This window comes from Piliocolobus tephrosceles, chromosome 15 (assembly GCF_002776525.5).
Source record: "Piliocolobus tephrosceles isolate RC106 chromosome 15, ASM277652v3, whole genome shotgun sequence".
Classification (NCBI taxonomy): domain Eukaryota; kingdom Metazoa; phylum Chordata; class Mammalia; order Primates; family Cercopithecidae; genus Piliocolobus; species Piliocolobus tephrosceles.
In genome coordinates, this window is record NC_045448.1 from 33,885,021 (window position 1) to 33,896,948 (window position 11,928).

Consider the following 11,928-nt stretch of genomic DNA (forward strand, 5'->3'; position numbering starts at 1 on the left):
ATATGTAAACAAGGTCATACATTTGCCTTAATTATATTTTCCTTAAGTTTTTCCGCCTTATTTTGGGGGAGGTTTTCAGTTTCTGATTTCCTAAACCCTGGTTAACTCTTGACTTTCTGAAACGTTTTACTGCAGCATTGCTCTGAAAATGTCAACATAAAAAAAAAAAGTTGAAAAAAACAATGCCAATCAGTTGGCCTGATTTGAACACCAGGGTATAGCCTTACAGTCACAGACTATTCTTTAGCATTGAAAACAAAATCCTAAAGACCGTGAATCAAAAGTCAAGTCTCCATTTGACAAATAATTGCTAGCACAACTTTATTTTCTTTAAATACAGTTAGGGAAGGGAAGTGAGAAGGAATAATTAAGTGATGGTGGAGACAGCTCTGACTTCCAATGTTGTCTAGAAAGCCTCTCGACAGAGTGAAATCTATATTTTTCTCATCTCAATGGGAAGAAATGTTTTTATTTCATTTCATATGGCCTTAGTCTGTAGTTTATTTTTGTTTTTTTAAAGTCACTTTTCAGGATAAGTCCTTCCCATATCCTCCTGGGAACTTCTCTGCAATCTTCTATGTTGGCTGCTATGTTAGTTTTCTAGGGTTGCCATAACAAATTACCACAAGCTGAGTGGCCTATGTCAACAGAAATTTATTCTCACAGTTCTGGGGGCTAGAAGTCTGCAGTCAAGCAGTTGGTAGGGCCATGCTCTTCTGAAGGAGTTAGCCAGCTTGCTTTAGGCAGAGAGCAAGGGAAGGGTCTGCAGAGAACATCCGACTCACCTCACAAGCGCCTGCCTCAGATATTTTGTGCAAGTAAGGGAACTTGTGCAGGGGGCTTGCCTAAACATACCTGCAGCTAAGGGCCAACATGCACTGAGGTGGGGGGTGGAGCTACCAGGAATTCACGCCTTATACAGCACTATCAGCTTTTATAAAAAGCCCTTGTATTCAACTGTGAAAGGGGCAACTGGGAACCTCATTTCAGGACCCCTCTCTTGGCTGAGAACTTTCCTTTTGCTTAATAAATTCTACTCCGCTCACTCTTCAAGTGTTTATGTGCTTACTTCTTTCTGGTTGTGAGGCAAGAACTCAGACCTAGCTGAGCTAAGGAGCAAAAATACCATCCATCACCTCTAAAGGGTCTAAGGAAGATTCTTTTTTTGCCTCTCTCCTGGCTTCTGGGGGTTGCCAGCACTCCCTGGCATTTCTTGGCTTGTAGAGGCATTGCTCTCTGCCTCTGTCTTCACATGGCATTCTCCTCTGAGTCTCTCTGTATGTCTTCATCTCATAAAGGCACCAGTTGTTGAATTTAGGGCCCACTGTAATCCACTGTGACCTCATCTTAACTAATTACAGCCTCTAAGGCCCTCTTTCTTTCCTTCTCTTCTCTTCTTTTCTTTCTTTGACCGAGTCTTGCTCTGTTGCCAGGCTGGAGTGCAGTGGCTCAATCTTGGCTCACTGCAACCTCCGCCTCCCAGGTCCACGTGATTCCCCTGCCTCAGCCTCTTGAGTAGCTGGGACTACAGGCATGCACCACCATGCTTGGCTAATTTTTTGTATTTTAGTACAGATGGGATTTCATCATGTTGGCTAGGATGGTCTTGATCTGACCTTGTGATCTGCTCACCTTGGCCTCCCAAAATGCTGGGATTATAGGCATGGGTCACCGTGCCTGGCCCACCCTATTTCTAAATAAGGTCACATTCTCCGGTTCCAGGTGGACATAAATTTTGGAGGACACTATGTAACCCACAAAGTTGTTTTTCATTCATTTAAACTAAGTATACATGATATGGATGTGAAAATGTCAATCACATATTGTTACTGAAATGCCAGGAGTTCAGTCTAGGTCCTACTGCTCACCACACAGAAAGTCAACCACTGAGACAATTATTATTGCCAGAGAAGAAGGCTTTAAGGGTGCTGCAGCAGAGGAGATGTGAGATCAGCCTTCAATCCATATTCCTGACTGACTAAAATTAAGGGTTTATATAGCAGAAAAGAAATGTAACCACATGTGGGAAAACAGGATTTAGGGAGGCATAAGGAAGAGGAGTTAGTCTACAGGGAGCAGGTGGTCAGTTAGGCAATCATGATATGTTAGGGGTCTGGTGTCTCATTGTCCAGATGCAATGATCTGGTAAGTTGCAGTTCCTTGATTCTATCTGGGAGGACTGATGGTTGGTTTTCTGAGAAAGGAACTCAGATAAGACAGTTGTAACTTTTTCAGGTTTTAAGATTGGGAGGATCAATTTCTATGCTTATTCCAAGAAACCATAAACCTCAGTTCTGAGACAACTGAGCCAGTTTCAACATCTGGAAATTTTGTTTATTCGGTCACCTGAGGCTGACATTTTGAGGATGGAGACCTCTTATTTTTTTAGGGATGTTATCAAGGTTTGTTATATAGGACTCAGTTATTTCTTTTGTTCATATGTGGATAGTCTTCAGACCTTTCCCATGTATTCAGTACAAACTGATAGTGTATAGGAGCTGTCAAGGCTAATGGACTAAATCCAGAATGCAGGGGGAGCACTTTGAATCCTCCTTGCCAAGGACAGTGCAAAGAGGCACCCTGCTAAGTCCCACAGAGGGATTTAGACCAACACCCACATTATTATTTTATGAAAATTCCTCTTGCCTAAGCTGTTGCTTATTATTGAGTTTTACAATGGAGATACAGTATATGACCTACATTTATAAAATCCTGTGAAAATCTAGTTGAAAAGGGATAATAACTCCTTGCCTTTCACTCTGGGAAAAAATTCCTGTCTGGGTGCTGCTAAAATAGTTTAGTGATATGCTGCTAATACAGAGCTATTGAAATTTACTCATTAAAAATATATAACCTTGAGTAATCCATTAGTGGAAAAATCCATTTTTTTCCCATCAAAAATTCATCAAAAACTGATCTGGAAAGAAGGAAAAAGGAACAAAGATGAACATAGTCACTGCATGAATTTCTTTCCAGATTTTTAAAATTAATTTCTGGTCTTCAGTCTCTCATCCTCTTCTGAACATGTAGACATCTGTTTACTGGTATATACTGATGATAATAAGGGAAAATTTATATAAGTAAAATTTATGTAAGTTCCTGAAGGTGCTGCTTTAGATGTATAGATGGTCGGAAGTCCAGAATCTTAGGGAATATAGAAGATTGGTCTTGATGAGAAAATGCTGGAAGTCAGAGAAGCATCTGCCCAGAGAACAGCAAATGGATCTAGGTACAGGGGACATCAGGAAGCTTGAAGCAGAGAAACCTAATGAATCCCAAGACATACTGAGACAATTACAGTTAATCCATATCTTGAAGGCATTCCTTTGATATGCAATCTGCAATCTGCCCTACTAACAACTGTTTTCCCACATCTGCTAAATTTATACAGTTATGCATGGGTTATTCCTAAGACAGCATCCCTAAAAGATAAATAATTGTAATCCCTAAAAGATAATTGTATCCCTAAAAGATAAATAATTGTAATAGTGTTTGCTTTATTGTTTTATAACAAGGAGGCATATTAGGAAGAATTTGTTAATTCCTGGTTGTCAATTGCTCAAGCTGTTTATGATTATTTTAGGGTTTTGAATAAACTATTAATTCTTCTCTATTTGAGAATTGATAGGATATGGAGTTTGAAAAGAAAGAGTATTTTAATTTTTCCTCCCACACTGGTCCCTTTCTAGTTTACCATGGTTTCTGAATTATATTTATTAGTCATTCTGTTAACTACATTAACTAACCTAGTAAATTTAGATTAAGAAACTGAAATATAAATTAATGAGTATAATTCATCAGTGTCTGCAGTTTCAATCATAATATTTATACAGTGTGAAAAAGATGTTAGATGACTGCTAGGATTATCTTCTTTGAAGAGGTTTATTAAATTTGCAATTATTTTGCCTGGAATGCCAACATTGAATTAATGTGTTCCAAAATGTTAGAAATAGACACATTTGTGAAGATGTCATGTTACCATTTTTGTTTCTAGGCGTGTATAATAGATACTCCACCAAAGGAAAAGTACTTCAGGCAAATAATTAGTTCAAGCTGTAAGATATTATTTCAGCCTGATTTTCATTTGTTTATTCATTCATTCACTCAACAAATGGTAAATTTTGTGAGATCCAACTATGTGTCACTTAGTGTTCTGGACACCAGTGATATAGCAGACAACACAAACACTACCCTAATACTAGAGCTCACATTTCAGTGGGGGGAGGGGAGGGAAACAGGCAATAAACAACAACAAAAAATACTTCTCGGTGCGGTGGCTCAGGCCTGTCATCCCAGCACTTTGGGAGGCCAAGGCGGGTGGATCATCTCAGGTCAGGAGTTTGAGACCAGCCTGGTCAACATGGTGAAACCCCATCTGTACTAAAAATACAAAAATTAGCCAGGTGTGATGGCATGTGCCTGTAATCCCAGCTACCCAGGAGGCTGAGGCAGGAGAATCGCTGGAGCCCAGTAGGCAGAGGCTGCAGTGAGCTGAGATTGTGCCACTGCACTCCAGCCTGGGCGACAGAGCAAGACTTCATCTCAAAAACAAAAACAAAAACAAAAACACAAAAGACTTCTCGGGTGCTGTGAAAATATAAAATGCCATGAAAAAGTGTGAAGCAGGGTAAGAGGATGGTGAAATGGGATGGTGACTTTGCTTCAGAGACTTGGAGGAGTGAGGGAGCCATGGACAGAAGTGGACGCATTGTGAAGCAAATGAAGCTTAAAATTCAGGGACTTTCACTTGCTTGGGTCTCTGTGAGTGGTGGGACTTGCAGGACACTGCAGAGTATTCTTAGTGGGGAGTAGAGGCCAGATTGCTTTCAGGAAGTATTTCTTTGTAAGTGCTTCCGTCGTAACACTGAAACTCCAAAGAAAATGAAAGATAACTTCAAAGACATCTCCAGAGCTCCAGTAATTTGCTGTAATTTCTGTTCTTATTCTATATAAATATTAACCTAATTTTGTGTTTATGATCTTATTTCTTTTTCTAAAGCAGCATCCTTGGCTAAAATTATATATACTTCAGGTCAGTATATAGTTATAGCTAGGTACTGGAATTATACACTTGAGTAAGATATGACCCCAGCCTTCAGCTTACTTCATGATCTTAATAACTTTTGATATATTAAGGTGTAGAAGAAACAGAACTCAGCCAAGTTGATATCAAATTGATAACTTGATATTTTCTTGAGTCTAACCATCAGTTGTAAAAAACAGAATTCAAAATAACTTTATGAGAAAAAAGAAAATGCTACTAGAATTAACATTTTCAATTTTAAGACTAGCTGATTATTAGATACAGAATATAAAGAAGTATATATTAGAATTCAGAAAATTAACATTAATTAGCATTTATTGGGCTCTGATTTTCTAACTTCTTGGTATGCTTAATTCATTTAATCATCAGAACAAAACTTTGGGATAGCTACTAATAGTATTCTAATTTTACAGATGAGGAAACAAGCATACAAAGGTTAAGGGAAGTGGTAAAGCTAGAGACCAAACTGAAGCTATCTGACTAAAAGCTGACATTTAATCATTTTGCTAAACTTACTTCAAAAGTTATGGGATTCCATTTTTGAATTTCTAGTCCAGATTCTACTCCTAAATTTTCGGGTCCTTAGATTGCAGCAGCATCATCAGTAAAGTTGGATTAAAAAATCTAGACATTTTCCACAATCTATTAAGATTGTAACAATAGTCAATACATTTTGTTATTATGAGATACAGCTCTCAATTTTTTTTGTTGTTGTTGTCCCAGATTTATTGAAAATAATATAGCACTGCAAAAAAAATTCAAACAGGTCCCCGAGGCGTTTTGAAATTCATTCCAACTGTAGGCGGAGTGACCTGCAGGTTGGACAGACTGCCGGTGACCTGCAGGTTGGACAGACTGCCGAAGTCCAAGAGCTTCAGCATTTCCTTAGTGTCAGGATCTACTTCAATTATCTCCTGATCCAGGGCTGAGACCTCAGGAACGTAATTGTCTCTCCTTTCTCTCTCCTCCTCCTGCAGCTTGATGGAGATACCTCTTACAGGGCCTCTCTGAATCCGCTTCATCTGATGGGTGACATAGCCTGCTATCTTGTTGCAGAGCTTCTTGCTGGGGATAATGGCGATCTCCTCGCACACGCACTTGTTCGTGTGGAAGTCGTTGCCCAGGTGCGTGTAGTACTTCTCTATGATGACCCGGGCCGCCTTCTTCACGGTTTTGGTGCGAATGCGGCCCATGTTGGCGGGTCCTTGGTAAAAGAGCTCTCAATTTTTTTTGAGATGGAGTCTCACTCTGTCATCCAGAGTGGAGTGCAGTGGTGTGATCTGGGCTCACTGCAACCTCCACCTCCTGGGTTCCAGCGATCCTCCTGCCTCAGCCTCCCGAGTAGCTGGGACTACAGGCATGCAACACCACCCCTGGCTAATTTTTGTATTTGTTAGTAGAGACAGAGTTTCACCATATTGGCCAGGCTGATCTTGAACTCCTGACCTTGTGATCCTCCCACCTCAACCTCCCAAAGTGCTGGGATTACAGACATGAGCCACCATGCCCGGCCACAGTTCTCAATTTTAAAATGGCTTGGATCATAAATACATTATTTGTTTGATACCCATAACGTGCCATGTGCTTTATATAGGTTATGTAATTCAGTAGTCACAATAGCTCTGCAGGGTCAGGTTTAATAATACTGTGTTGTTGTTGAAGAGACAAATTAGTCAATTTGCTGAAGGTCAAACAGCTTGTAAAGTTTGGAACTGGATCTGACCCAGTTCTGAATGCAAATTCCACCAGGATTCCAAAATCACTAACATGGTTCTTTCCACGAGGTTAGTGATTCTCCAGAAAAGTAGAGCTTATTGTAAGGCAAAACTCCAAAAAAAAGTCAACTCTCAGGAAAAGAAAAAACAAGACATTTTTGGGTGTACCAGACTAGTTAGCAGAAGAGGGTGTTAGAATGCTGAAGCTGTTTGCTACAACTTCAGCCTAGTCAGTGAATTTCAAATAATGCTTCAGTTTGGCAAGCTTTTTCTAGAGAAGAACCTGCCAAGATCTGCCTATTAGTAGAAACTTAATATTTCCTTAGGAAGCTCTGCTGTCATTAATATCATATTATGTAAATTATCCTATAGACATCGAAATGTTTAGGAAAATAGAACCATTCTGAGCCTTCTTGCAAGTCTACATTACAACCTCAATTATTTATAGGGCTACTTTGGGCATGAAGTATACTGATAATTGTGTTTAATTGTGTTTATTGGAATCCTTAATTTAATTAAAAATTTTTTTTTTTTTGTCTTGAGACAGAGTCTTGGTCTGTCACCCAGGCTGGAGTGCAGTGGCACGATCTTGGCTCACTGCAACCTCCACCTCCTGGGTCCAAGCGATTCTCCTGCTTTAGCCTCCAGAGTAGTTGAGACTGCAGGAATGTGCCACCACACCCAGGTAATTTTTGTAATTGTAATAGAGACGGCATTTTACCATGTTGCCCGGGCTGGTCTCAAACTCCTGATTTCAGGCGATCCTCCTGCTTCAGCCTTCCAAAGTGCTAGGATTACAGGCGTGAACCACCAGCCCGGCTGGTATCCTTAACTTTAAACAAAAACGCATGTAGAAGGAATAGTATAAAGATCCTCATAATCCATTATCCGGCTTCAACAATTATCAATATATTGCCAATATTTCACCTATAACTTCTCTACTGCCTACTACTTGCTGTTGTTTTCCCTTGCAGCTTTATTGAGGCACAATTTACATTCCATAAATTAATCCATTTTAAGTATACAATTAAATGATTTGTAGTAAATTTACAAAGTTGTGCAAACAACACAACGATCCTGTTTTAGAAGTTCCATTATTCCAGAATATTCTCTCATGTCCATGTGCAGTCATCCCTCTCATTCCCAGGCCCGGGAAACTGTTCGCTTTCTGAATTTATAGATTTGCTTTTTCTGGACATTTTATATAAATATAATCACACAATAGTTTTTCTTTTGCATCTGATTTCTTTCACTTAGCAAAAAACTGTTAAGGTTCATTCATGTTTTAACATGTATCAGTAGTTTGATTTTTATTGCTGAATAGTATGCATTATATGTATATACCACATTTTGTTTATTTGTTTGCAACTTAATGAACATTTGGGTTGTTTTTGGCTATACTGTATAATGCTGCTATAAATATTCCCTACAAGTCTTTGTGTAGACATATGATATTTACTCTTTGGAAGATTTCTATGTATGAATTGCCAGGTTTATGTTTATGTTTAGTGAGTTTAACTGTTTAAGTAATTGCAAAGCTCTTTTCAAAAAGGCTTCACTATTTTCCATTTTCACCAGCAGTGAATAGGATTATAGGTTTTCCACATCCACACCAAAACTTACTTGTTCTTTAAAATTATAGCCATCCTAGTGGGTGCATAATGGTATCACATGGTGGTATTGATTCCCTAATTGTTTCTGATGCCAGGGGTTTGATCTAGGTCCCAATGTTCTTCGCATAGAAAGCCGATCACTAAGACAACAATTATTTCCAGGGAAGAAGACTTTAATCAGGTGCTGCAGCCAAGAAGAACAGAAGGTCAGTCTCAAATTCATCTTGCTCACCAACTAATATCAGGCATTTATGTAGCAGGGAAGAAACTAAAACAGGAATTAGAGAAGATTAAGGGAGAGATGTTGGTCAACAGAAAGCAGGTGGTTAGATAGGCAGTCATGATGGGCAAGAGGTCTTATGTCTTACTGTCCAGATGCAATGACCTGGTAAGTTTTAGTTCCTTAATACTGTCTGGGAGACATGATAGTTGGTTTCCTCAGAAAGGAAAAGGAACTCAGATAAGATAATTTTAACTTTCATAACTTACAAGACTAGGAGGGTCAATTTCTATGTTTATTTAAAAGAAACCATAAACATCAGTTCTATGAGACAATTGGGCTGGCTTCATAATGACTAATGATGTTGAACATTTTGCATGTACTTATGAACCATTTATAAATCTTCAGTGAAATGTTGATTCAAATATTTTGCTTATTTTAAATTTGGATTGTTTGTTTTTCTATTCTTGAGTTTTAATGTTTCTTCTTATACATTGGATACAAGATCTTTATTAATTACATAATTTGCAAATATTTTCTCCCACTCTCTGTTTTTCATTTTCTTAATAATGACTCTTGACATGAGAAAGTTTTTAATCATGATGAAGTCCAATACATCATTTTTTATCCCTCATGGATGATATATCTGTTATAATATCTAAGAATTCTTTGCTTAAACCAGGGACACAAAGATTTTTCTCCTTGTTTCCTTCTAGAAGTTTTCTAGTTTTAGCTCTTACATTTAGGTCTGTGATACATTTTGAGTTAATTTTTTTTTTTTTTGAGACTGAGTCTCACTCTATCAGCCAGGATGGAGTGCAGTGGCACAACCTCAGCTTACTGCAACCTCTGCCGCCTAGGTTCAACCCATTCTCCTGCCACAGCCTCCCAAGAAGCTGGGATAGCAGCCACCACACGTGGCTAATCTTTGTATTTTTAGTAGAGACGGGGTTTCACCATCTTGGCCAGGGTGGTCTCGAACTCCTGACCTTGTGATCTACCTGCCTCAGCCTCCCAAAGTGCTAGGATTACAGGTGTGAGCCACCACACCCAGCCCATTTTGAGTTAACTTTTGTGAAGTAAAGTGTGAGGTAATAACCGAAACCAGTGATTCTCATCTGGGGGCAGTTTTGCTCATCAGAGCACATGTAAAAATGTCAGGAAACAATTTTGGTTCTCACAACTTGGTAAGGGGTGCTACTGGCCTCTAGTGGGTAGAGGTCAGAGATATTACAGAATATCATCCTATTAATACAACGCACAGAATAGCCTCTTGCCACTAAGAATTACTGGCCTCAAGTCAATAGTGCCAAGGTTGAGAAATCCTGGAGTAGTAAAATAAGAAGGTAGCATTAATAATACATGAGATAGGCTGGGTGCGGTGACTCATGCCTGTAATCCCAGCACTTTGGGAGGCTGAGGTGGGGAGATCACAAGGTTAGGAGTTCAAGACCAGTCTGACCAGCATTTTGAAACCCCATCTCTACTAAAAATACAAAAATTTGCCGGGCGTGGTGGGGTGCCTGTAGTCCCAGCTATTCGGGAGGCTAAGGCAGGAGAATCGCTTGAACCCTGGAGGCAGACGTTTCTGTGAGCCAAGATTATGCTTCTGCACTCCAGCCTGGCAACAGAGCAAGATTCTGTCTCAAGAAAAATATAATAGTAATATATGGGATATGGACCCAGTCATTCCCCTCTGGAAGTGAAACTTGATTTTTTGCTGCTTTCCCTGCCCTGGTAGAGTGACCATGGAGCAGCTTCAGGCCAGGATACCAGAGACATCCACTATTCTTACTTAAAGTTGAGTGGTTTTTCAATCAGTAACCACTTCTTAATTTTTTGTATGCCTTTGATCAATTTCCAGAGCCCTGAAATGATTGCTTTAGAAAATTTTGCCCTGTTTGTCGTTGGTTTTCTGGGAGTATTTGCTGCCATATGGAAATTCCCCAAGTTTTGAAAGGAACAAAAAAGTCTATGAACAAAGAAAACATTAAGTGTATATTTGAAAATATAGTTATTTATTGATTCAGCAAATATTTTTTCAACATTTATAATACAGCAGCTAGTGATGTGGCAAGGGTATGCAAAATACCATCCTGACTCTTAAGACGCTTACTGTTAAGTGAGGAGACAGAAAAGTAAATGAGCAAGATGCCTAGAGGCTTAGGGGGTGGGTCTGCCTTCAACTCTTGATGTTCTTACTTACTGCTGTGTGGTGTTGGGCAAGTTGTTTAAGCTGTCTAAGCCTCAGTTCCCTCATCTGTGAAGTAGGGTAATCAATAGCATCTACCTCATGTGATTTCTGTGAAGCTGTTTTCATATATGTAATGTTTAGCACAGTGCCTAGCATCTAGTAAACACTGAAAAATGGTTCACTTTTCATTATATAATATGATCAATGTTATGCTAAGAGTAAACATATGATACTGATACAAAGAGGAGACAGGGAAATGCTGGTTAGAAGAGGGCAATTCCCTGTTAAAGGCCCCACCCACAAGCCTGGAAACCCACGGCCCTAAATGAAAACAGCCATTCCTGTTTTCAAGCCCAAAAGTTGTCTTTTGGCCCACCATGCCCCCCTATCCTGTACCCATATATATCTCAGACCTCAGACTCCAGAAGCAGATGACAAGGAGATGAGCAGATGAACCGCAGAGTGGCTCAGCAGAGAAGGAGCATCTGAATGCCCAGAAGAGTTCAGCTGGGGACAACTGGAGAGGAGATCAGCCACTGGATGGCCACACTTGAGGGGGAAGATCATCTTCCCACTCCATTCCCCCTTCCAGATCCTCATCTGTCCCACTGAGAGCCACCTCCACCACTCAATAAAACCCCTGCATTCATCCTTCAAGTCTGTGTGTGACCTGATTCTTCCTGGATGCTGAACAAGGACTTGGGTCCCAAGGGGGTCCACTGAGCTGTTTAACGCTTAAGCCATCGTGAATGGCAGAACTAAAAGAGCACAGTAACACTGGGGCTTCAGGAGTCACAGGCACCCACCCCCAGATGCTGCTGTGGGGCTGGAGACCAAAAGTGCTCACCTTGGTTCCCACACTTGCCCATCTGTGTGCTCCCCATCTTGTAAGGGATTTGAGCTTGTGGTGGCCCAGTCCAAACAGAGAGCCACACCCCTGTCCCATATCCTGTGAGGAGGGCCAGGGAACTCTCCCATCTCAATACTATTATCCAGACGAAATGATTTTAAAACCGAGATTGGAAGGACAAGTAGGAATTATCAGTGAGTAAGTGGAGAAAATATACAGGGAAGAGATTTCCAGAAGAGGCCCAGAGGGAAGAGGAACATGACCCAGTATGAAGACAGAGAAGTGGACAGAT

General features: G+C 40.0%; 1 pseudogene; it reads right to left on the reverse strand.

Annotated features, from left to right (window-relative positions):
- Positions 1-5,802: 5,802 nt before the first annotated feature.
- LOC111545434 lies at positions 5,803-6,246 on the reverse strand (annotated as a pseudogene).
- Positions 6,247-11,928: the final 5,682 nt, after the last annotated feature.